Here is a 23,023-nt window from a genome sequence, read left to right as displayed (position 1 = left end):
GGGTGAACTTGACCTGGTCAACTTGCTTGTTGAAATGGTGCCCAGAATAGCATGGATTATTTCAGAAATGATATGAAAAGGGAATATGCTTGGGGATTATTAGTTCCTGGCAAAGAAGCATTATTAATGTAGCTAACATGGAAGTTTGTGTTTAAAGATATATCATACTACTCATTTTCAACTTATGAAAACTAAAGGTACAAAGATTTTTCACTTCATTTATTAACAAGACAGAGTTTTCCTATCCCATGCTTGTAAAATTGATTTTTTAAACATTTTTTAGGATAAAAAGTAGCATATGTTCACTAAATGAAAGTTGAAAATGTGAAAAAATGAAAAAAAAACCCATCGCCCATAAAAATAGGTGTATTTTCTCAGCAATGTTTGCTCTCCATGATTTAAAAAATACAAGCATGATTATAAAATTGAACAAACTAATTCTAAAATTATTTTTTCTGATAGAAGTAATATACAATATTACTAATAGTAGAAAAAAATTGAATACGGGAAAGCATAAAGAAGATAATTTTTACCACAAATGATACTGAGTGTTTCTGCCTGTGTTTATTTACCATCTGCATGTCTTCTCTGGTGCAATGCCTAATAAAATATTTTGACCATCTTAAAAATCAAATCGTTCATTTTATGATCGAGTGTTGTTGTTGTTACATAGCCAAGTAAGATTCACTAACTCTTTCATTTGGCATGGCGAAGGTAACTCTACTGTTTACATGGAAAAATTGCTCTAACAACCAACAGAGAAGGTCTCAGGAAAGTCCCCTTTCCGTGGGCGCAACAGCGCTCCTCTACCTTGTTTTCTACCCAATCTCAACTTTTCTTTAAAAGAAAATCAGAACTTATCTACAGATGTCCATGTAAATAGAAATCACTTTCTGAAATACTAATTGAAAATTTAGAACTATACCCTTAGAATTTTGTGAAGACAATAGAGTGAATGAGAACGACATTGCTCTTATCACCTAAAATATAGCCAGTTTTACTTCCTAAAACTTATGGATTGACATATAGAAGGTCAGGTAATAACTCTAGAGTTTTATAATAGAACATTATTAGCATTTATAAAAGATATTTCTTTAATTATATTATCACTTGACAATGACCATACAGTGGATAAGAGAGTAATTTGAAAATGTCCTTATAGTAACTTCTCTGCCTATAAGGAGATATTAGTAAATATGAGCAGCAGCCTGCCCCACAGCAAATGGTTGTTTAGCCCAAATATCTGAGCAGTAAACCGAGCTGACCTTTCTGGATAAAGGGTGGTTGAGCAGCTGAGACCACTGGGTGGTCGAAGAGAAGACCGCACATCCTGAGCTCCCCAGTCTGCATGAGCAGAGGGCAGCTGATAAGTGGACATGCAGTGTTCCCAGACGTCACTGGTCCCAAACCACTTCTTCTGCCTGCCACTGCCACAAATACAGTGGGAATGCCATCCTCTTCACACTCAGCTTTAATCCTCAGAGTTTTATCTGATCCTTTATGCACAGATGTAACTTGAAGTTCACATGGAATGCCAAGATTTCCACAGGACTTCTTGATTTTTTCACAGTGGCCAAGATCAGAAGTATAGCCTATCAATACTGCCATCCTGTGCGGACTTTCTAATTTCAAAAGCAACTCTTCTCTCTCTGAAACCCACTCTAAGTTTTTCCTTACCATCTTGAGCCCTTCAGGAGTTACTTCTTTGAGGTCCTGATGAGGCTGTTTGTCTTTCTGTTGGCTTCAATCCACTGATGGCCAGAGTCTCCAGGAATCATTATCAATATCATCAGCAAGAACAATTTCTTTGGGGGTTATATCAACACCAAATTTGATCATCATATCAACCAGTATACAGTTCTGGAGCAACCAAGATTTCTTCAGTATTTAAAAAAAAAAAAAAAGCCTATGTAGTATGACGTGATACCCACTTCAGTTTGGCCTATGAGAAGTCCGCCAAAGCAAAATTTTGGAGCAATTAGCTGTTCCTTTGATGACTGTGGGTCGTTACTGGCATCATCCTTGAAAAACATCTCCACTTTAGGTGGGTAAAACTTATATCCTTCCTTGTCATCAGGATTTCTTTTGAGAAAAGAATCAGTTGCTATTCTTCTGCAAACCCATTCAGTTGGAATCATTTCACATGCGGGAGCAGCAAAAGCTGTCTGTCTCCCCACATTTTCTGGTGAAAGCAGTTTTGACACTTGCCTCCTGTAACAACTGAAAAATACAACTGGTAATTTTATTTGCGATTCCAGCTTTTACTTCCAGGTGATTCTTTCTAACTGCATTTCCTGCTGTTATCTGGTCCTTGGACTGCGGGAGGATTTTTTTTCTGGACTATCTAATAATTCATGGACTTTGTTTTACCCTTATTCAGTTGTTTTTTGTTTGTTTGTTTGTTTGTTTTAACCAATACTTAGTGCCTCAGCTGTTGCCAATATCCCGAGCGGGCTAAGGGTTGTGACCCCACTGGGAAGAGAGGCAGAAATCTCGGATACAGGTTCTTCATCAGAAATGCCTTTTGCAAATATTTTCTCTCAGTGTATAGATTGTCTTCTAAGGTTCTGAACAGTGTCTTACAAAGAGCAGAAGTTCTTAACTTTGATGAATCACTATCAATTTTATCTTCATGATTGAGATTAAATTTCATATCTAATAAGTCTTTGTTTAATCCAAGGTATCAATTTGTGGTCTTATGATTTCTTCTGAATTTTTATTTTTTTACACTTTATGATTCATTTTGATTTAATTTTTACATATGGTATGAGGTATGGGTCAAGATTTAAAAAGTTTTGCAAATGGATGTTAAATTTTTTCAGATCATTTGTTGAAAAAATTCTCTTTTCTGCACTGAGTTTTCTTTGTACTTTTATCAAATATTAATTGATAATTTATATGTGAGTCTTTATCTGGACTTTGTTTTGTTACAGTGGATTTATGTGTCTGTCCTTTCACCAATACTACGTTGTTTTGATTAATGTAGCTTTATACTTTAATCCTGATCTATACATCTTGATTAATGTGTCTTGAAATGAAATAATTAAGTCCTCAGGCTTTGTTCTTTTTAAAATTATGTCAGCTCTTGTACTTCCTTTGATTTTTTCCATATAAAGTTTAGAATTAGCTTGTTGATTTCTCCAAAAAGAATATTGCTGGCATTTTCTACTAAGGTTGCATGGAATCTATGGAAGGTTAATTTATGATTAACATTAATAAATTAACATAACAATGTTGAGACTTGCAAATCTTGAATAAGGAACATCTCATATTTGTTTAGATCTTTGATTTATTTCATTGGCGTTCTGAAGTTTTCAATATGCAGATCATAACACCTGTATAAACATATTTTGCTAAATTTTTACCAAAGTATTTCTTATTTTTGTTATCATTACAATAGCACTGCTTGAAATTTTTCAGTTTCTATTGATAGTATATAGAATGTAGACAGAAACGTGATTTTGTGTATTAAATTTACATTGGCCTTCTAACTATTGACCTTGCTAAATTTACTTATTAGTTCTAATACCTTTCTTGTAGATTCTTAATAATTTTCTAAATATATAATCATGTCATCTGCAAAGAGAAACATTTTTACTTCTTCCATTCCAGTCTGTCTGTCTTTTTTTTCAATTTCTTCTCTTATTGCACTTAGAATTTTCAGTGTGTCTAAAAAGAGCAGTAAGAATGGACTTCTCATCCTTATTCCTGATCTTAGAGGCAAAGCATATGGTCTTTTAGTATTAACTCTGATGTTTACTCAGCAATGTTAAATTGCTGAGGATTTTCATTATGGTTGGATTTCAAATTTTGTCCAATGATTTTCTGCATCTCTTGAGATGAGCAATGTTTTTCTTCTTTTGTCTACTGATGTGATGAACTAATTTAATTAACTTTTGAATGCTTAACTATGTTTTCATGATGAAATAAACCTCACTTGGTAATGATATGTTATCTTTTTATGTATTGTTGGATTACAATTGCTAGCATTCTATTGAATATTTTCATATCTATGCTGTGGGGGATATTTGGTCTGTAATTTTCTTGTAATGTCTTTGTTTTTAATATATGTAATGCTGAGTTTATAAAATGAGCTGGGTGTCATTCCCTCCTCTCTTATTTTGTGGAAAAAAATTGTGTATAATTATATTACATTTTTCTGAAATGTTAGGAAAAACTTGTTAGTACAGCCATCTGGACTTGAAGATTTTTCTTTGAGAATTTTAAACCACAAATTCAATTTCTTTAATGTATAGTAGATTATTCAAGATAGCTATTTCTTCTTCAGTGAGTTTTGCTGCTGTGTCATGTATGACACATGTATGATTTATTTTTATGTTTATAAATAACTAGGATCTGAAAAAATTTTCCATCCTTCATTCCTAAAATTGTTAATTTGTGTCTTCTCTCTTTTTATCTTGGCCAATATGGCTAGTCACTATTAATTTATGAACTTTTTTCAAGGGAACAACTCTTTGGTCATTGATTCTCTCTTTGCTTCTCTTTCATTGTTTTTCCAATTCGTTGTTTTCTTCTGTTATTTTTATTTCCTGGAAATCCTGGGTGGATTCCTGAGGATCAACATTGTAGGCCATTGTTTTTTAAAAAAAACACTGTGACCTATAATAACAAATACTTTTTATATCGTATTTCGTTATGTGCTCGGAAAGCCCATTTACATACGATTAAAACAAACTTTCACAAAACAACACTCAGCCTTATTACATGCAATAAAGGTTTTTTTTTTTTTTTTTTTTTTTTTTCAATTCAATTATATTCTGTTCCAGCCTGGATGAATTCTCTTTTGTTAACAAAAGGCTGTTCACAACCTGCTAAACTATCTTCACAGACTAGTAATGGTTAGTGACCTGCGGTTTGAAAAGGATTGCTGAATATAATTCTGATAACAAGTCATGTGTATAACACTTGTGAGACTCTCTATTATTTCTCTTTTCCTTTTATTGATACATAGTGTTTTGCACATTTATGGGGGTACATGTGAGCATTTTTAATGTGCATCAAACGTGTAAGATCAACTCAGGGTATTTGGGGTATCCATCATATTGAGTATTTGTCATTTCTATGTGTTGGTAACATTTCAAGTTCTTTCTTCTAGCTACTTTAAAATACACAATATATTGTTGTTAACTATAATCACCCCAGTCTGCTATTGAAAATTAGAACTTATTTCCTCTATCTAACTGTAAGTTTGTGCTTCTTCACGAACCTCTTTTCATTTCTCTCCCCGCCTACCCTCACACCCTCCCAAACTCTGGTATTGGAGAGCAAGGTTTTTAGCTCCTGCACATGAGTGAGAACACGTGATATTTTGTCTTTCTGTGCCTGGACTATTTCACTTAACATAATGACCTTTATTTCCATCCATATTGCTGCAGATGACATGATTTCATTCTTTCTTATGAATGAATAGTATTTCATTGTATATCTATACCACATTTTCTTTATCCATTCATCCATTGATGAACACTTACATTGAGTCCATACCTTTGCTATTGTTAAGTATTCCCTTTTCTATACATCCTTGCCAGCATCTGTTTTTTTTTTTTTGTCTTTATAGGAATAACCATTCTAATTAGGGTGAGATCATATCTCATCATGGTTTTGATTTGCATTTCTCTGATGATTAGAGATGTTGAGCATGTTTTAAAATATGCTTGTTGGCTATTTGTGTGTCTTCCTTTGAAAATTGTCTATTCATGTCATTTGCCCACTTTTTAATTGAATTTTTTTTTTAAATTGTTGAATTGTTTGTGTTCCTTGCATATTCTAGGTATTAGTCCCTTGTTGGATGGATAATTTGCAACTATTTCCTCCCATTCAACAGTTCATCTCTTCACTTTGTTAATTGCTTCTTTCACTGTGCAAAAACTTTTTAGTTTACTATAGTGCCATTTGTCTATTTTTGTTTTAGTTGTCTCTGCTTTTGAGGTCTCAGCCATAAAATATTTGCCTAAACCAATATCCTGGAGTGTTTTCCCTTTGTTTTCTTCTAGTGGTTTTATAGTTTCAAGTCTTACTTTTAAGTCTTTGATCCACTTTGAACTGATTTTTATGTAAGGTGGAAGATAGGGATCCAGTTGCATTCTTCTGCATGTGAATATCCCATTTTTTCAGCACTATTTATTGAAGAAGGTATCCTTTCCTCAGTGTATGTTCTGGGCACCTTTGTTGAAAGTCTGTTGGCTGTAAATATGTAGATTTATTTTTGGGTTTTCTATTCTGTTCCATTGGTTTTTGTGTCTATTTCTATATCGATACCATGCCTTTTGGTTACTATAACCTTGTAATATATTTTGAAGTCAGGTAGTGTGATGACTCCTGCTTTGTACTTTTTGCTCAGGATTGTTTTGGTTATACTGGCTCTTTTTTCTATTCCATATGAATTTTAGAATTTTGTCTTCTATTTCTGTAAAAAATGACATTGGTATTTTGATAAGGGTTTCATTGAATCTGGATATTTCTTTGGTCATTTTGACAATATTGATTCTTCTGATCCATGAGCATGGGATATCTATTTGTTTATGTCTTCTTTAATTCATTTTATCAGTGTTTTATAGTTTTTATTGTAGAGATCTTTTATCCCCTTGGTTAAATTTACTCCTAGATATTTTATTTTATTTTTTTGTAGCAATTGTAAATGGGATTGTCTTCTTGATTTTTCTTTTGGCTGTTTTATTGTTGGTGTATAGAAATGCTACTGATTTTTGTATGTTAATTTTGTATCTTGCAACTTTATTGAATTTGTTTATCAGTTTTAGGAGTTTTTGGTGGAATCATTTTTTTTTTCTAAATATAAGATTATTTCATGTGCAAAGAGAGACAATTTGACTCTCTCTTTTCCAATTTGAATGCCTTTTATTTTTTACTCTTGTCTGATTGCTCTGGCTAGGGGAAATAGTATTTTTAGTGGTATTTTAAGCATTATGTTCAATAGGAGTAGTGAAAGTGAGCAATTTTGTCTTGTTCTAGTTCTTGGAGAAAAGGTTTTCAACTTTTCCCCATTCATTATGATGTTGGCTGTGGGTTTGTCATATATGGCCATTATTATTTTGAGGTATGGTGCCTCTATGCCTAGTTTGTTGAGAGTTTTTATAACGAAATGATGTTGAATTTTATTAAATCCCTTTTCTGAATCTGTTGAAATGATCATATAGTTTTTGCCCTTCATTCTGTTCATGTGATGTGAAACATTTATTGATTTGTATATGTTAAACCATCCTTGTATCCCTGGCATGAAACCTGCTTGCTCATGGAGTATTATCTTTTTGACATTCTATTAAATTCATTTTGCTAGTATTTTGTGGAGAATTTATGTGTCTATGTTCATTAGGGGTATTGGTCTGTAGTTTTCTTTTTGTGTGTGTGTTCTTGTTTGGTTTGGTATCAGGGCAATGCTGACCTCCTAGAGTAAATTAGGGATAATTCCCTGTTCTTCGATTTTTTGGAATAGTTTGAAGAGGATTGATATTAGTTCTTTTTATGTTTGTTAGAATTTGAAAGTGAGTCTATCTGGTCCTGGGCTTTTCTTTGTTGGGAGACTTTTTGTTGCTAATTTAATCTCACTATTCATTATTAGTTTGTTCAAGTTTTCTATGTTTTCCTGATTCAATCTTGGTAGTTTGTATGTTTCCAGGAATTTATCCATTTTATCTAGGCTTTCCAGTTTGTTAGTGTATAGTTATTCATCATAATCTCTGATGATCTTTTATGTTTCTTTGGTATCAGTTGTAATGTCTCCTTTTTTATTTCTGATTTTGTTATTTGGTCTTCTCTTATTTTCTTGGTTAGTCTAGTTACAGGTTTGTCAGTTTTGTTTATCTTTCTGAAGAACTAACTTTTTGCTTTAATGATCCTTTTCTTTTAATCTCTATTTTATTTAGTTCTCATCTTATCTTTATTGCTTCTTTTCTTCTGCTAATTTTGGGTTTAGTCTGTTCTTCCTTTTCTATAATAATTCTTTGAGGTGCATTGTTTATTTTAAAACTTTCTACTTCTTTTGATGCAGATGTTTATTGGTGTAAACTTCCCTCTTAGTACTGCGTTAGTTGTATTCCACAGATTTTGGCATCTTGTGTTTCAACTTTTATTTGTTTCAATAAATGTTTTTTTTTTTTTTTTTTTTTTTTTTTTGAGACGGAGTCTCGCTGTGTCTCCCAGGCTGGAGTGCAGTGGCGTGATCTCGGCTCACTGCAAGCTCCGCCTCCCGGGTTCACGCCATTCTCCCGCCTCAGCCTCCCAAGTAGCTGAGACTACAGGTGCCCGCCACCACGCCCGGCTAGTTTTTTGTATTTTTAGTAGAGACGGGGTTTCACCATGTTAGCCAGGATAGTCTCGATCTCCTGACCTCGTGATCCACCCGCCTCGGCCTCCCAAAGTGCTGGGATTACAGGCTTGAGCCACCGCGCCCGGCCTTGTTTCAATAAATGTTTTTATTTCCATTTTAAATTCTTCAGTCGGGACCATGTTGTTTTATTTTTATGTATTTGTATAGCTTCCAAAATTGTTCTTTGTATTAATTTTTGGTTTTATTCCACTGTTGTATGGGAAAATACTTAATATAATTTCAAGTTTTAAGAATTTTTTGAGACTTCTTTTGTGGCTGAAAATATGATCTATCCTGAAAAATGCTCCACAGGCTGAGTAGAAAAAAATGTGTATTCTGCAGTTGTTGAATAAAATGTTCTGTAGGTGTCTGTTAGGTCCATTTGATCTATAGTACATTAAATTCAATATTTTTTAGTTGATTTTACATCTAGATGATCTGTCTAATGCTTAGAGTGGGGTGTTGAAGTTCCTCACTATTGTTATATTGGAATTTATCTTTCTCTTTAGATCTAGTAATATTTGCTTTATGAATCTGGGTACCACAGTGCTAGGTGCATAGGTATTTACAATTATTATATCCTCTTGATGAATTGATCCCTTTATCATTATATAATGACCTTCTTTGCCTTTTCTTACTATTTTTGACTTAAAGTCTCTTTTATCGGATATAAATAAATCAACTTCTGCTCACATTTGGTTTTTGTTTGCATGGTATATCTTTTTTAATCCTTTTTCTTTCAGTCTATGTATGTCTTCGCAAGTAAAATGTGTTTCTTGTAGGCAGCACATAGTTGGATCATATATACTTCTTTTAATCAATTAAGTCAGTCTATATCTTTTAAGTGGAGAATTTAATCAATTTACATTTACGGTTATTATTGATATGTGAAGTTTTTTTTTTTTTTTTTTTTTTTGGACAAGAGTCTCACTCCCTTGCCCAGGCTGGAGTGAAGTAGTATGATATTGGCTCACTGCAACCTTCGCCTCCCAGGTTCAAGTGATTCTTCTGCCTCAGCCGCCCACGTAGCTGGGATTACAGGCACCTGCCACCATGCCTGGCTAATTTCTGTTTTTCTTTTTTAGTAGAGATGGGATTTCACCATGTTGGCCAGACTGGTCTCAAACTCCTGACCTCAGGTGATCTGCCTGCCTTGGCCTCCCAAAGTGCTGGGATTACAAGCGTGACCCGGCCATATGTGAAGTATTGTTTCTGTCATATTGTTCATTGTTTTCTGGTTGTTTTGTATTTTCTTCGTTCTTTTCTTTTTCTTTTAATGTTTGTCATTGCAGTTTGGTAGTTTTCTCTGGTGGTACAGTGTGAGTTCTTTCTCTTCCTCATTTGTGTGTTTGTTTTCCCAATGAGTTTTATACTTTGATGTGTTTTTGTGATGGTAAATGCTGTCTTTTTCTTTCAGGTTTGGGACTGCCTTGAGCATTTCTTGGAGGACCAGTTGAATGGTGATGAATTTTATCAGCTTTTGCTTCTTTGGGAAAGACTTTTTTATTTCTCCTTCATTTATGAAGAATAATTTGCTGGAAGTCGATCTTTCTCTGGCAGTATTTTTTTTTTTCTTAGCCCTTTGAATATATCATCTCATTCTTTCCTGGCAGAAAGGCTTCTACCGAGAAATTCACTGTTAGTCTGATGGGGGTTCCTTTAAAGGTGACTATATGTTTTCTCTCACTGTTTGCAGAATTATTTCTGTGTATTTTACTGTAGACATCTGACTGTAATGTTTCATGAAACCTTTTTTGCATTATATCTGTTTGGGGATCTCAGAGCCTCTTGTATCTAGACGCCTAAATCTCTTGCTAGACTTGGGAAGTTGTTATATATTGTTATGTTGAATAGTTTTCTAATCCTTTTGTTCTCTCTCTGCCTTCTGAGACCCCAGTAATTCAAATATTTGGCCACTTTATGGTGTTTCATATGCTATGGAGAATTTGCTTATTCTGTTGTCTTTAGTTTTGTCAGGCTGTGTTATTTCAATAGACTTGTTTTCAAGTTCTGAGATTCTTTCTTCTGCTTGATATAGTCTATTTTTGTTGAAGCTTTTGAATATATTTTGTATTTCATTAAATGAATTTTTCATTTTCTGAATTTCTGCTTGTTTTTTTTTTTTATTATCTCTCTCTTTGGCAAATTACCATTCATATCCTGAATTGTTTTTCCGATTTCTTTGTAAGTTTTTCAGAAGTTTCTTGTATTCCACTGAGCTTCTTTAATATTCAAATTTTGAATTCTTTTCCCATGATTTCATTGATTTTTTATTGGAATCTGTTGTTCGAGAGTTATTGTGTTCCTTTGGAGGTGTATTATTTCCTTGCTTTTTCATGTTTCTTGTGTTCTTACATTGATATTGACATATCTGAAATAATATTAGCTTCTTCCAACTTGTTGAATTTGCTTTTGTAGAGGAAGACTTTCTTGAAGATGTATCTATGGTGTTTGTTGGGTAGAACATTTGGCTTTGATTCTGGGTGCATGCAGTAGTGTAGCTTTAAACAACATCAGTGGTATCTGTGATTTCCTTAGGGTACAGCTGGAAACTGTAGTGAAGTTCTGCTGGGGACTGGGAAGCCAAGTAGGCCAGTTTTCCAGCCCCATTGGTACCAGTGTTGGGCTGAGAATGCCTGTTCTTGGACACCGGGGGCAGTGTAAACTGGCACTAGTATTAGCGGGTCCAGGCAGGCTAACCCTTGGGCCTTCTGCTAGCTTACTCACACGCTGGTAGTGGTAATTTTGGGCAAGGTGGGTGTCAGGTTCTTGGACCTCTGGACAACCAGTATGGCGTGGGCAATGGTAGAGTCAGTGGCAGAACAATCCTCTGGGTCTTGAGAAGTATGTGCTGGTGTTGGTGGTGGCCACAATGGGCTGCGTGGGCTAGTCTTTAGACCCGCGGGCGGCACATGTAGATAAGTGCCAGTTGTGTTGTTCTCATTTTGGTGAGTAGGTCCCTGGGAGGGGTGTTTAGGTTCCGATGGTGGTGAACTGAGTTGGGAAATCCCCTGACCCCTAGACTATGTGCTCTTGTATGGGAAGGGGGTAAATCTGGGTCAGGTGGGCTTGCCCTCAGGCCTCCAATGGCGTGTGGAGGAGCCACCCATGGTACGAAGGAGTTGGGTGATCCTCAGGCCACTGGTGGAATGCTTGCATGGGGGAAGCAACAACTGTGCTGTTATCCTGCCACTGGGGAGGGTAGTGCTCTCTTCAGTGGCAACAGCCTAGGCCAAAGGATGGGGAATGTGTGCACCACTTGCACCTCAGCCCCAGCAGCACTGCACCTTAGCCCCAAGTGTGATAGCCCAGGGTCACTCACTCCTAGATCTTGGGGATGCAGCCTGCACTTCTCTTGAGCCTCAGTTCCAGCACTGCTGGACTCCAAGACAGCATACAGTTTGTTGGGCCTCTACTATTTCTTGATCCATGACATTGATAAAAATTAAAAGCAAGTTGAATAGGACACGCATGGTCTAGACTCACAGCATATTCCAAGAAATTTCTCACCAGCTTCAAACAAAGTCATTAATTTCTTCATTAATTCAACAAATATTGAGCCATTACCTATGTGCCAGGTATCAATTTAGACACTGGGGATATAGCAGTGAACAGCACAGATAAAGTATTTGATCCATGAAATTTCTATTTTAGTGGGTAAAAACAGTCAATAAACAAAATATACAAATAAATTTGTCAAGAGACAATAAGTACCCTGAAGAGAAAGAAAGTAGGATAAAGAGAGACATGGGAATGCCATACTATTTTATTTGGGATGGTTAGTGACTATTTCTATGAAAAGGTCATATTTGAGCAAAGAACTGAAGGAGTGAGAAATATATGGGGAAACTATGTTCCCAACAGAGGATACAGCAAGTGCAAAGGCACTGAGGAAGGGTCATGCTTGAAATCAGAAAGGATTGCAGCCGGGGAGGGGAATGGTAGAGATGGGTTTAGAGATGTAGCAGTGTTCAGGCCACAGATTCTTCTACAAGCCATGGAAATGACAGATTTTACACTGAGAGAGAAGTGAGCTATTGGAAGTGTTCTGCAGCTGAATTATATGACTTGACTTACACTTTAAAAGAATCATTCTGACTGCTGTGGGGAGAACAGACTATGAAGGGGGGGCGGTAATATGGTAGCAGGGAGATCAATTAGGAAACTCTTGCAAAAGTCCAGGCAAAGGATGATGGTGACCTGGATTAGGGAGATAACAATACAGATGTAGAGAAGATATTAAGTTCTGTACGTACTTGGAAGGTAAAGCTGACCAATGTTCCTGATAAATTGTATGGGCTACAAAAGAAGGAGAGAAGCCAACCCCTATTCTCTATCATTCCATTTTATATATTTATATAGCTTTTGTTACCATTTATAATTATATTACGTATTTTTTGCCCACTTACTGATTGTCTTCCTTAACCAGTAGAGTAGGTATTCCATGATATCAGAAACCTCACCTATCTCATTCACAACGAAATTTCAGCACCTAGAAGAGTACCTGGTACACAGCAGGTGCTCAATAAATATTTGTTTGTATGAATGAGTGAAAAGAAAGGGATTTGGCATCTGTGATGAGCCCTTAATATATTTCTACTCTTTCCCACTCTAATTCTACTTCCGGGAATCTATTTTGAAGAAATTTCACAAAGGTAGAAACTTATCCCAATAGATACTCATCAAAGCAACCTATTCTTATAGTGGAAAATTAAACACATTCTAACAGTTCAACAGGAGGAAAATTTGGGACACTTCCCAAAAGGTTCAAGGAAGCCTTCACTTCAAGATATTTCACAGTGGAGGACCCCAGTGTTTCCCTTTGTCACTTTATAGGATTAGTTTGGTCTACTGTCATTCAGCTAAAATGCCTTGTGTCTCTGGTGGGTGTGAAGTCCATAACTAAGCCCACTTTTGGGACAGGATGGTCAATGGTTAGAAACAGTCAGAAACAGTCTGTTCTGCCAGGACCTAAGCACCCAGAGATCAGCAGACCCATGGGCACCGTGTTATGCCAGCTAGATGGCAGGGTTATGTTAGTTCATTTCAAACCATGCATTCTAATTACAAATTCTTAAAATCTCAAGGGTTTAATTAAAAAAGTTTTACAGCAGGCTCTGAACCAGTTCCTGGGGCCTCATTATTGTCAGCTCTCCTCACCACAGGCCTATCTGTTAGGAGTTTAGGGAAAATAGAGAGAAGACTATGGGGAAAAGAGGGGAAAGAGAAGTATATATGATTGAAGAGCCCAAAGGAAAGTGGGAGTAGAAGTTTAATTATAACCCAGTTGGGCAATTTGCATCAGTGAGTTTAACCCTGAGAAGGAAAACAGGCTTAGGAAATGCCATGTGAATGTGGGTATGCTTGCTCCCCAAAGAGCTAACATTTACAAAAGACATTGCACTGCAGCCATAGCATGTACTCAGCACCTTTCTGTGTGCAAACATGAACATATTGAAATGTACAATTTTACTAATTAAGGACCCCCTTTATTCTACTGAGTATAAAAAATAAACAAAATATAACCCCATTTTTTCTCCCCAAAGATAGAATTATTTTTTAACTTGCACAGCAATATTCTGAATTCTAGTACTCAATCTTAAGTATATTTACTCTCAAAGCAATGAATTTCTGAACTCAAAGGTACTTAAGGCACTTTGACTCTTCGTTTTTCAAATAAGGAAAATAATATTCAGAGAGTATCTCAACATAGTAAAGAAAGGAAGAAGATGCTTTATCTTTCCTGATCTCTATTTAAGCTCTCTCTTCATTATTCTGCACTATTTTCCAGTTATTTCTGGGATTGTTTATTCAACAAACACTCAGCCTTCTTGTGCAATGCACTGGTTAATCATGGGGGAAAAGTGCACACAACAATGAAATAGGAATAAATTCTATCTTCTCGAGTTGTATACTCTGGATGTAAATGTTCTTATATTCATTCTTTCTCTGTTTTCCTCTGCCTGCTTCTTAAAAGAACTTGAGGTGGTCAAGGTTTAGACCATTATATATTTAAGATGTTGAAAAGATTTCATTCAACAATGCTTTTTGCATCAATAACAATTTTATTCACTATTAGTCAGACATATTTTTTTCTTCAATTTAAGTCCTCTCCTTGACTTTCTGTAAGTACCTTAGAAATTTCCAAGTAAGTGTCATTTGCTTTGCCTATTGAAGTCAAATTATGTTATGTGTTTGAATTACAACTTGAAGGGGACTATGCTTTTAGTAACTCATTTTTTGTGTTCAAATGCAAAAATTATTGAAATTATTATATGCTTGTAGTCTATGATTGCTTATTCTGAGTTCCATTTGCCTCTTCTTATGAAATCGTTGTTGTCTAGGACATGAAAAAAGACAGGTCATATTAGTAAATCAGTATTTATATTCAAGAAAAAGATCTAAAATATTTTTAGAAGAACTATTCTCACATAAAAATAAATCATCTCTGATAATATGTTTTCTAAAAGAGTTTGGCTTTTATGTTTATGCAAGACTGACTTCCTGCCAAGCCTTCACTTCAAGATATTTCACAGTGGAAGGCCCCAATGTTTCCTTTTGTCACTTTATAGGATTAGTTTGGTCCACTGTCATTCAGCTAAAATGCCTTGTATCTCTGGTTAGTGTAAAGTCCATAACTAAGCCCAAGTATTTGTTATTTAAACTTTATAAAGTGGCTCTACCATTCACCCTCAGGATGTGCCATTCATCATACCTTCAATGGCTGGGGAAAACATACTGTCTCTTTATGGCCTTTTTAATGCTCTGAAAAATGATTTGTTAAAGGAAGGGTTTTGAAAGAAGTATTGTCCTTTTGGCTTAAAGTTTATAGTTTTTCAGCGCTTACTGTAAAAGGAACACATTCACAACCACATTTTTTTTTTCTAAAGGTAAAGGAATGGAATGTTTAGTCTGAAAGCTTAGAAGGAAGATGAGGCACAGCATGAAAACAAAAGCAAAATCGGAAAGCTAAAACCGTAAGAAAAGAGAGAAAAATCCGAGATGAATCGTAGCAAAGTGATATGTTTATCATTATCCCAGAATATATAAATTTCTTTTTTTAACCAAAATATTAAGTCTTTTGAAATGTTCCAAAAACATGAGAATCTAAAACTGATTCTCACTCTTGATTTCAACAATTAATATTTCCTGAGTTTCTGCCTCCTCTTGGTGAATTTTTTTATACTAACATTAGTTACACATGGCACTTTTTCATAGCATGCAGCGATCACAACACAGGCACCTTTATCTTCACAATAAACAGATATTGACCTTTGAAAAATAATTTAGACCATTGTGAGCTAAGTACGACCTAATATAAAGGGGAAAATGCAAGTACTATTTGGGTTTCCAGAAATTTCAAGAATTGGGTGGCATTTTTGGAGAAAAAGCCTGTCAGGTTGTCCTGAAGATACCGCAGGTGTGTTATATTTGGTGTATCATCCAGGGTTCTTGTTGGCAATCAACAAAAAAGAAAGCCTCAGTTAACTCTGCAAGGTAGGGATTTATTAGATGTGATTTGGATTGCTCTCATAATTGGTAGAGTATGTGGAGAACCAAGCCTGAATCCACCAGGAACGAGGATCCAGATGTTCAGAAATACAATCAAAATTACACCACCAGAATTGGTTATAATGCTATTGTTGTGGCCACTGGCCACTGAATGCCACTAACATAGTTATTCCATATACTCACACCTTCCTAGTGTCATCTGTGGAGGAGTCAATGGCCTCGTAGACTTGAACTGACTACACTCTAGCTACAAGGGTTGAGGGGAAGAAATATATGTATTTGGCATTTTAAGCTCGTGCACTGGCTAAGTGCATAAGTGATAAGAAGGGCCTATCTTCCACTATGACTGACTGTTTTAGGAGGCCCCCAAACAGAATTAGGATCCAAATGCTGAGCAGCCAAAAAAGAAAAAGAAAACTAAAAATGCCCCCTTGTCTGGTTAAAATTCAACTGAATCAAGTGAGTTGAGAGCAGATAGGCAGTCTGTATTTTTCTAGTCAAATCTGCACTTTTTCATCCGTAGAAAGTTTTGAACTATGAATTATTAATAATAAGCCTTTTTAAAATTATACTTTAAGTTCTAGGATACATGTGCACAATGTGCAGGTTTGTTACATATGTATACATGTGCCATGTTGGTGTGCTGCACCCATTAACTCGTCATTTACATTAGGTATATCTCCTAATGCTATCCCTCCCCCCTCCCCCCTCCCCACAATAGGACCCGATGCGTGATGTTCCCCTTCCTGTGTCCAAGTGATCTCATTGTTCAATTCCCACCTATGAGTGAGAACATGCGGTATTTGGTTTTCTGTTCTTGCGATAGTTTGCTGAGAATGATGGTTTCCAGCTGCATCCATGTCCCTACAAAGGACATGGATTCATCCTTTTTTATGGCTGCATAGTATTCCATGGTGTATATGTGCCACATTTTCTTAACCCTGTCTGTCACTGATGGACATTTGGGTTGATTCCAAGTCTTTGCTATTGTGAATAGTGCTGCAGTAAACATACGTGTACATGTGTCTTTACAGCAGCATGACTTATAATCCTTTGGGTATATACCCAGTAATTGGATAGCTGGGTCAGATGGTATTTCTAGTTCTAGATCCTTGAGGAATTGCCACACTGTTTTCCACAATGGTTGAACTAGTTTACAGTCTCACCAACAGTGTAAAAGTGTTCCTATTTCTCCACATCCTCTCCAGCACCTGTTGTTTCCTGACTTTTTAATGATTGCCATTCTAACTGGTGTGAGATATCATCTCATTGTGGTTTTGATTTGCATTTCTCTGATGGTGAGTGATGATGAGCATTTTTTCATGTGTCTGTTGGCTGTATAAATGTCTTCTTTTGAGAAGTGTCTGTTCATATCCTTTGCCCACTTTTTGATGGGGTTGTTTGTTTTTTTCTTGTAAATTTGTTTGAGTTCTTTGTAGGTTCTGGATATTAGCCCTTTGTCAGATGAGTAGATTGCAAAAATTTTCTCCCATTCTGTAGGTTGCCTGTTTACTCTGATGGTAGTTTCTTTTGCTGTGCAGAAGCTCTTTAGTTTAATTAGATCCCATTTGTCAATTTTGGCTTTTGTTGCCATTGCTTTTGGTGTTTTAGACATGAGGTCCTTGCCCATTCCTGTGTCCTGAATGGTATTACCTAGGTTTTGTTCTAGGGTTTTTATGGTTTTAGGATTTAAGTCTCTAATCCATCTTGAATTAACTTTCGTATAAGCAGTAAGGAAAGGATCCAGTTTCAGCTTTCTACTTATGGCTAACCAATTTTCCCCACACCCTTTTAATAATAAGCCTTTTGTTAATATAGGTGCATCCCAGATACCAAAGACATATTCTGAAGTAAGGTGCCATTACTGGGGGAAAACCCCAGATATTCTGCTATTTAAAAACAACCTCAGGCTGGGTGTGGTGATTCATGCCTGTAATCCCAGCACTTCTGGAGGCCAAGGCAAGTTCATTGCTTGAGCTCAGGAGTTTGAGACCAGCCTGGGCAACATGGTGAAACCCTGTCTCTACCAAAAACAGGAAAATTCATCAGGCATGGTGGCATGTGCCTGTGGTCCCAGCTACTCAGGATGCTGAGGTAGGAGGGTCACTGAAGCCTGGGAGGTCAAGGCTGCAGACATCTGTGGTCACACCACTGCACTCCAGCCTTGGTGACAGAGCGAGACCCTGTCTCAAAACAAAACAAAAACACCGAAAAACTCTGAGCTAATCAAATTTCTTTGAAAGAAATGTATTTTTTTTTTACACATAAGTTTCTTAAAAGTCAAGCATAGAACAAACTTCAAATCCAAATGAGTTGATAGAAAATTAGTTTGCCAGGCTGACTTATGGATCATGTTCTATCCAACTGGTTTCCTTTGTAAACTACTTTATAATTTTATATAATATTAAATTTAGTTTACTTTCCCCACTTTCCAACACATAAGTCATAATCTCTCTCCCCATGCTGGATTATTTACATCGATGTAAAAATACTCTCTATTATCTCATCACCTTAAAAAATAAGATCTTCTCTGGGTCCTTTATCCCTCCAGTTATCCCCTGATTTCTTTGCTTCCTTATCAAAAGCATTTTGAATATGAGATTTCTCAAGTTTCTCATTTCCCTGATCTCCTCAACCCACCCTAGCTGGCTTTCTAACTCATCTGCCATGTAACGTGTCAAGGTTCCCATATGGATAGATCCCAAGATTACTTTTTCATCTTTATTTACATGATTTTGCTATCAGCTTTCAACAACATATGACTGTTGACATCTTGCTCCTCTTCCCCTTAAAAAAAAATATCTTCTCTCCCACAGCTCTGTGATCCTGTAATAAACTTGGGCTTTCCTCTTATCTCATGGGGCTAGTCTTTCCAAATCTCTCTCTCTCTCTCTTTTATTTTGCCTCTAAATGTTAGTTTGCAGCATTTTCAATGTTCTTCTCTTGAGAATTCAATTTGGCCTAAAGCTTTAATATCATCTATTTTCTGATGACTTCGAAATTTATATTTGCAGACCTGACCTCTGCTCTGAAGTCTAGACTCATTATTAAACTGCCTATCTAATATCTGCCTATCTAATATCTTCTCTTCATTCTGTACCCCAAACTTCTAAAGTCTAGACTCATATCTCAAACTGTCTAGCTGATATTTCCTCTTCATCCCATACCCTCATCTTCCATTATCTCAGTTAAAGTTCTGAAAAACACTGATGGCTCAAGCCAAAAGCCTAGGTATCATACTTGATCTTTCTTTACCTGCCCCTATCACATCCAATTCGTCCACTAAGTCTATTAGATCCACCCTCAAATTATAAAGGATCATATTTTCCAAATATTATGACTTTTATTTATTTCTGTCCAGTTTGTTTATTTTTATTGTCTTAATGCACTGATAAGGACCTCTACGAGTATGTTGAAGGTAACACTGAGAGTAAACATTCTTCTTTTGTTTGTGAATTTAATGTGAATGCATCTGACTTTTTACAACTGAGTGTAATGCTTGCCGAAGGTTTCCGGTAGATACACTACTTCTTAGAGGAAGTTTTTTTCTACTTTATTGTGCTGCTAATGTTTAACCATCATCAGGACTTGGATTTTTTCAATTTATTTTTTGGCATGAGCATAAAGGTTTTTTTCTTGTAATCTGTGAATTCAGAGAACGAATAGATGTATTAGGAATACATTATCCTTGCATTCCTGAGACTTATCTGTTTCCCCCATCTGCTCCCTCTGGACTTGCAAGACCTCTTGTGGCCATTCGTGTTCTTTGCATCACTTTGTTCTGGGTGAATTCTTGGTTTTCTTTTACCATGTGATACCATCTCTCTGGATCTTCTACAGGGAGCCTGCCTTCTGTTTTTTTAATGCTGTGTTAGAGTTTTAGAAAAGATCTGTCTTTCTAGTAACGTACAGCGAAGTTGAAGAGGCTGGAGCCTGTGCTTAGGGTGCCATCTTGAGGAAAGTCAGGAAAAAACTCAAATTATATAAAGACACTTGGGAATCTTCCAATTTAGAGAAATGCCTTTGATCCAGAATGTAGTGACACAAAGCAGGACAAGGTAGATGATAATTCAGAGAAGAGTGTCTCCAAAATTAATATTGGCTGATGTTCAAGTGAGAAGAGAGAAGAAACAGGCATGGTAAGAGGTGAAGACAAGGACCATACAATGTCAAGGGCCGAGAAATTTAATTAAAAGCTAATTATTTCCTTTGAAAGTTTTCATCATCGTCCCCCACAAAAATATTGCTAAAAATATTCCCATAAGTTCTGATTCTTGCATATATAAAAGGAGAAAATGAGATCATTGCAAAGTTTCCTCTTATTCAATCTGATGACCAGTATTACCCAAAGTTTTATAGCCTGTTACAAGACAGAAAAAAATTGGGGAGATATTAAAGTCATATTGCAACTTCTTTCTAGAATAATAAAAGGATTTCTTTGATTTCAGTAAATATCATAGGCCTCTGTAGGATATTAAACAGGGACAGGAGCTAGAAATCCTTGATCAGACTTGTAAAATTTTATTCAGTCCGTGAAAACCTATGGAAAGCTTTTGATGTGTCAGGTACTGTGACTGGTATTGTGGATACATCTCTGAGAAATATAGACATCAGTCATCATGAAACATATTGTCTGGTGGGGTGAGAGAATACCAAATAAACATTAACCGTAAATGTGATGACAAGTATTGAACGAAGCGTGGGTGGTCTGACTGCAGGAAAGCAGTGTGCATAGTCACAATACAGCTGGGTATAGAGTTTTCTTGAAGAAATTATCTTTAAATTGAGGGAGCAAAGAACCATTAGTCAGTCTTTCCAGCTGTCTTCTGAAAGCTGGAAATAAAACCTGGATTTTTTGGGTCTAACTTATGTTTCCAAAGACACCTTTAAAATTAGGAGAGTGTGTGGCCTCTGAATTTTTGCATTCTAGGGCCCCAGGCCTCGGTATCCGTTGGCCGTCTTTACCATTAACAGTAAACTGGCAACTGAGTTGCATCATCACTGTTCCAACTCCTGCTGAGCTGTCGGCACCCATCATGAGTAGATGAAAGAGATATAAAACCAGGAGGGTCTGTTCCAGGGCAAATCCTCTGTGAAAAAGACAGGTGTCACATTGCTCTAAGAGCAAGCTGGAAAGGAGTTGAGGAAGGGAAAATGTTTTAGTTGGAATTTCCTGATAACAGATGATAGAAACTAAATTGAAACAGGTAGAAAAAAAAAAAAAAAAAAAAAAAAAAGGCTGTTTATTGATTAAGGAAACAAAAAAGTCTAGGTGTTGACCTGGAGCTTTAATCAGTACTATAGCTAGATTCTTTAACAATATCCCTAGGGGTATTGCTCTTTGCCTTTGATTTGTCATGTATGTGCATGCGTATGATGGGGGGTGATGGTGCTTGTTGTCCACCAAGCTCTCTTGGTGTGAAGATAATATTACAAGGCAATTCCAGGCTTAAATGGTTTGTAGAAACCATGATCTCAGAAGGAAAGAAATTCTTTCTCCATTAATGCCTTTATCACACTCATCTGGACACTGACTGGCTATACTTAGGTCGTTTGAACATTCATAGTCAAGTCACGAGGTCCAGGGCGCAGAATGCTAAGACTGGCCTTCTGTAGTCACACCTACTCTGATGACGACAATGCTGGGGTCCCTTGGTGGTCAGCCCCATTTCAATCAGAGAGAAAGTAAAGGCAGCCCTCAGAATAAAGATTCATAGAACAGATGAAAAAGCAAAAAGGGCCACTAAAGAAAAGTAAATTTTTATTTTTATTTTTATTTTTTCCACTCTAAGCATATCTTGGGATCTTGCAATTAGGAAAAGAGTAGCTATGATGCTATGTTCTCTCAGTTAAGGACACTGATTCTGGAATTTAATGATCTGTCTCACATTCTTGCTCTACCACTTACTCGTTTTTCATTTTGAAATTTAGTTTTCTTCACGTGTCACTGAGGATTAATTATGGGCTTAGTAATGGGCTTAGTAATGCCCATTCATCATGGATTTGCAGTGGCATTGATCCTTCAGCACAGAAGATCCTAGCACACGTTCCTGACCAAAAAGCAGCCATTTGTGTGGCACAAGCCAATATTTATTGCACTTTCTTGCCTTGGTCTATCTTTCTGACATTAACACCAACTTCTAAGACAGAAGACTTCTTACTCTCAGCAAGTAGTTTGTTTCTCAAAGAAAAAACATGGGGTGTTCAGTTGGCTGTGCGGCTGCTCCCATCTGTAGAGGTGAGGTGGATGTACGTAGTCTTCTATGCTGAGAGAATAATTCTAAAGAATGCTTTGAAGGTAAACATATAAATCAGTACACTCCTCCAACTCAATACCTTCATGAAATGTATCTTCATGAAGTCTGCCTATTACATTAAAGTTTTTTTTTTGTTTTTTTTGTTTTTGTTTTTGTTTTTTAGACAGAATTTCGCTCTTTTTGCCCAGGCTGGAGTACAATGGTGCAATCCTGGCTCACTGCAAGCTCTGCCTCCTGGTTTCAAGTGATTCTCCTGCCTCAGTCTCCTGAGCAGCTGGGATTACAGGTACCCACCACCACACCTGGCTTATTTTGAATTTTTAGCAGAGACGGGGTTTGTGCAAGTTGGTCAGGCAGGTCTCGAACTCCCGACCTCAGGTGATCTGCCTGCCTCACCCTCCCAAAGTGCTGGGATTACAGGTGTGAGCCACCGAGCTTGGCCTACATTAAAGCTTTAATTTCCAGGAAGACACTCCAACTTGAAGCAGAGTGATACGGTTTGGATATGTCCCCACCAAATCTAATGTTAAATTATAATCCCCAATGTTGGAAGCAGGGCCCGATGGTAGGTGTTTGGGTCATGAGGGTGGATTGCTCATGGCTTGGTGCTATCCTCACCATAGTGAGTGAGTTATCAGGAGATCTAGTCATTTATAAATATGTGTAGCAGTTTCCCTGCAATGCTGTCTTTATTGATCTTGCTCTTCCTTGTGAGATGTCTGTCTGCTCCCACTTTGACTTCTGCCATGAGTAAAACCTTCCTGAGGTCTCATCAGAGGCCGAGAAGATGCTCCCTGTACAGTCTGCAGAACCATAAGCCTATTAAACTTCTTTTCATTGTAAATTACCCAGTATCAGGTATTTCCTTCTTCCTTTCTTTTCTTTTTTTTTTTTTGGAGGGAGTCGGCAG

At 36.6% G+C, this 23,023-nt stretch overlaps 1 pseudogene; it reads right to left on the bottom strand.

Moving 5' to 3' along the window:
* Positions 1 to 1,174: 1,174 nt before the first annotated feature.
* Positions 1,175 to 20,891, bottom strand: LOC126950792 (bifunctional phosphoribosylaminoimidazole carboxylase/phosphoribosylaminoimidazole succinocarboxamide synthetase-like; annotated as a pseudogene).
* Positions 20,892 to 23,023: the final 2,132 nt, after the last annotated feature.

The sequence above is a fragment of the Macaca thibetana genome, chromosome 3, assembly GCF_024542745.1.
Source record: "Macaca thibetana thibetana isolate TM-01 chromosome 3, ASM2454274v1, whole genome shotgun sequence".
Lineage (NCBI taxonomy): Eukaryota > Metazoa > Chordata > Mammalia > Primates > Cercopithecidae > Macaca > Macaca thibetana.
The sequence above is the reverse complement of the archived record's forward strand: the minus strand, read 5'-3'. Positions and strand labels throughout refer to the sequence as shown.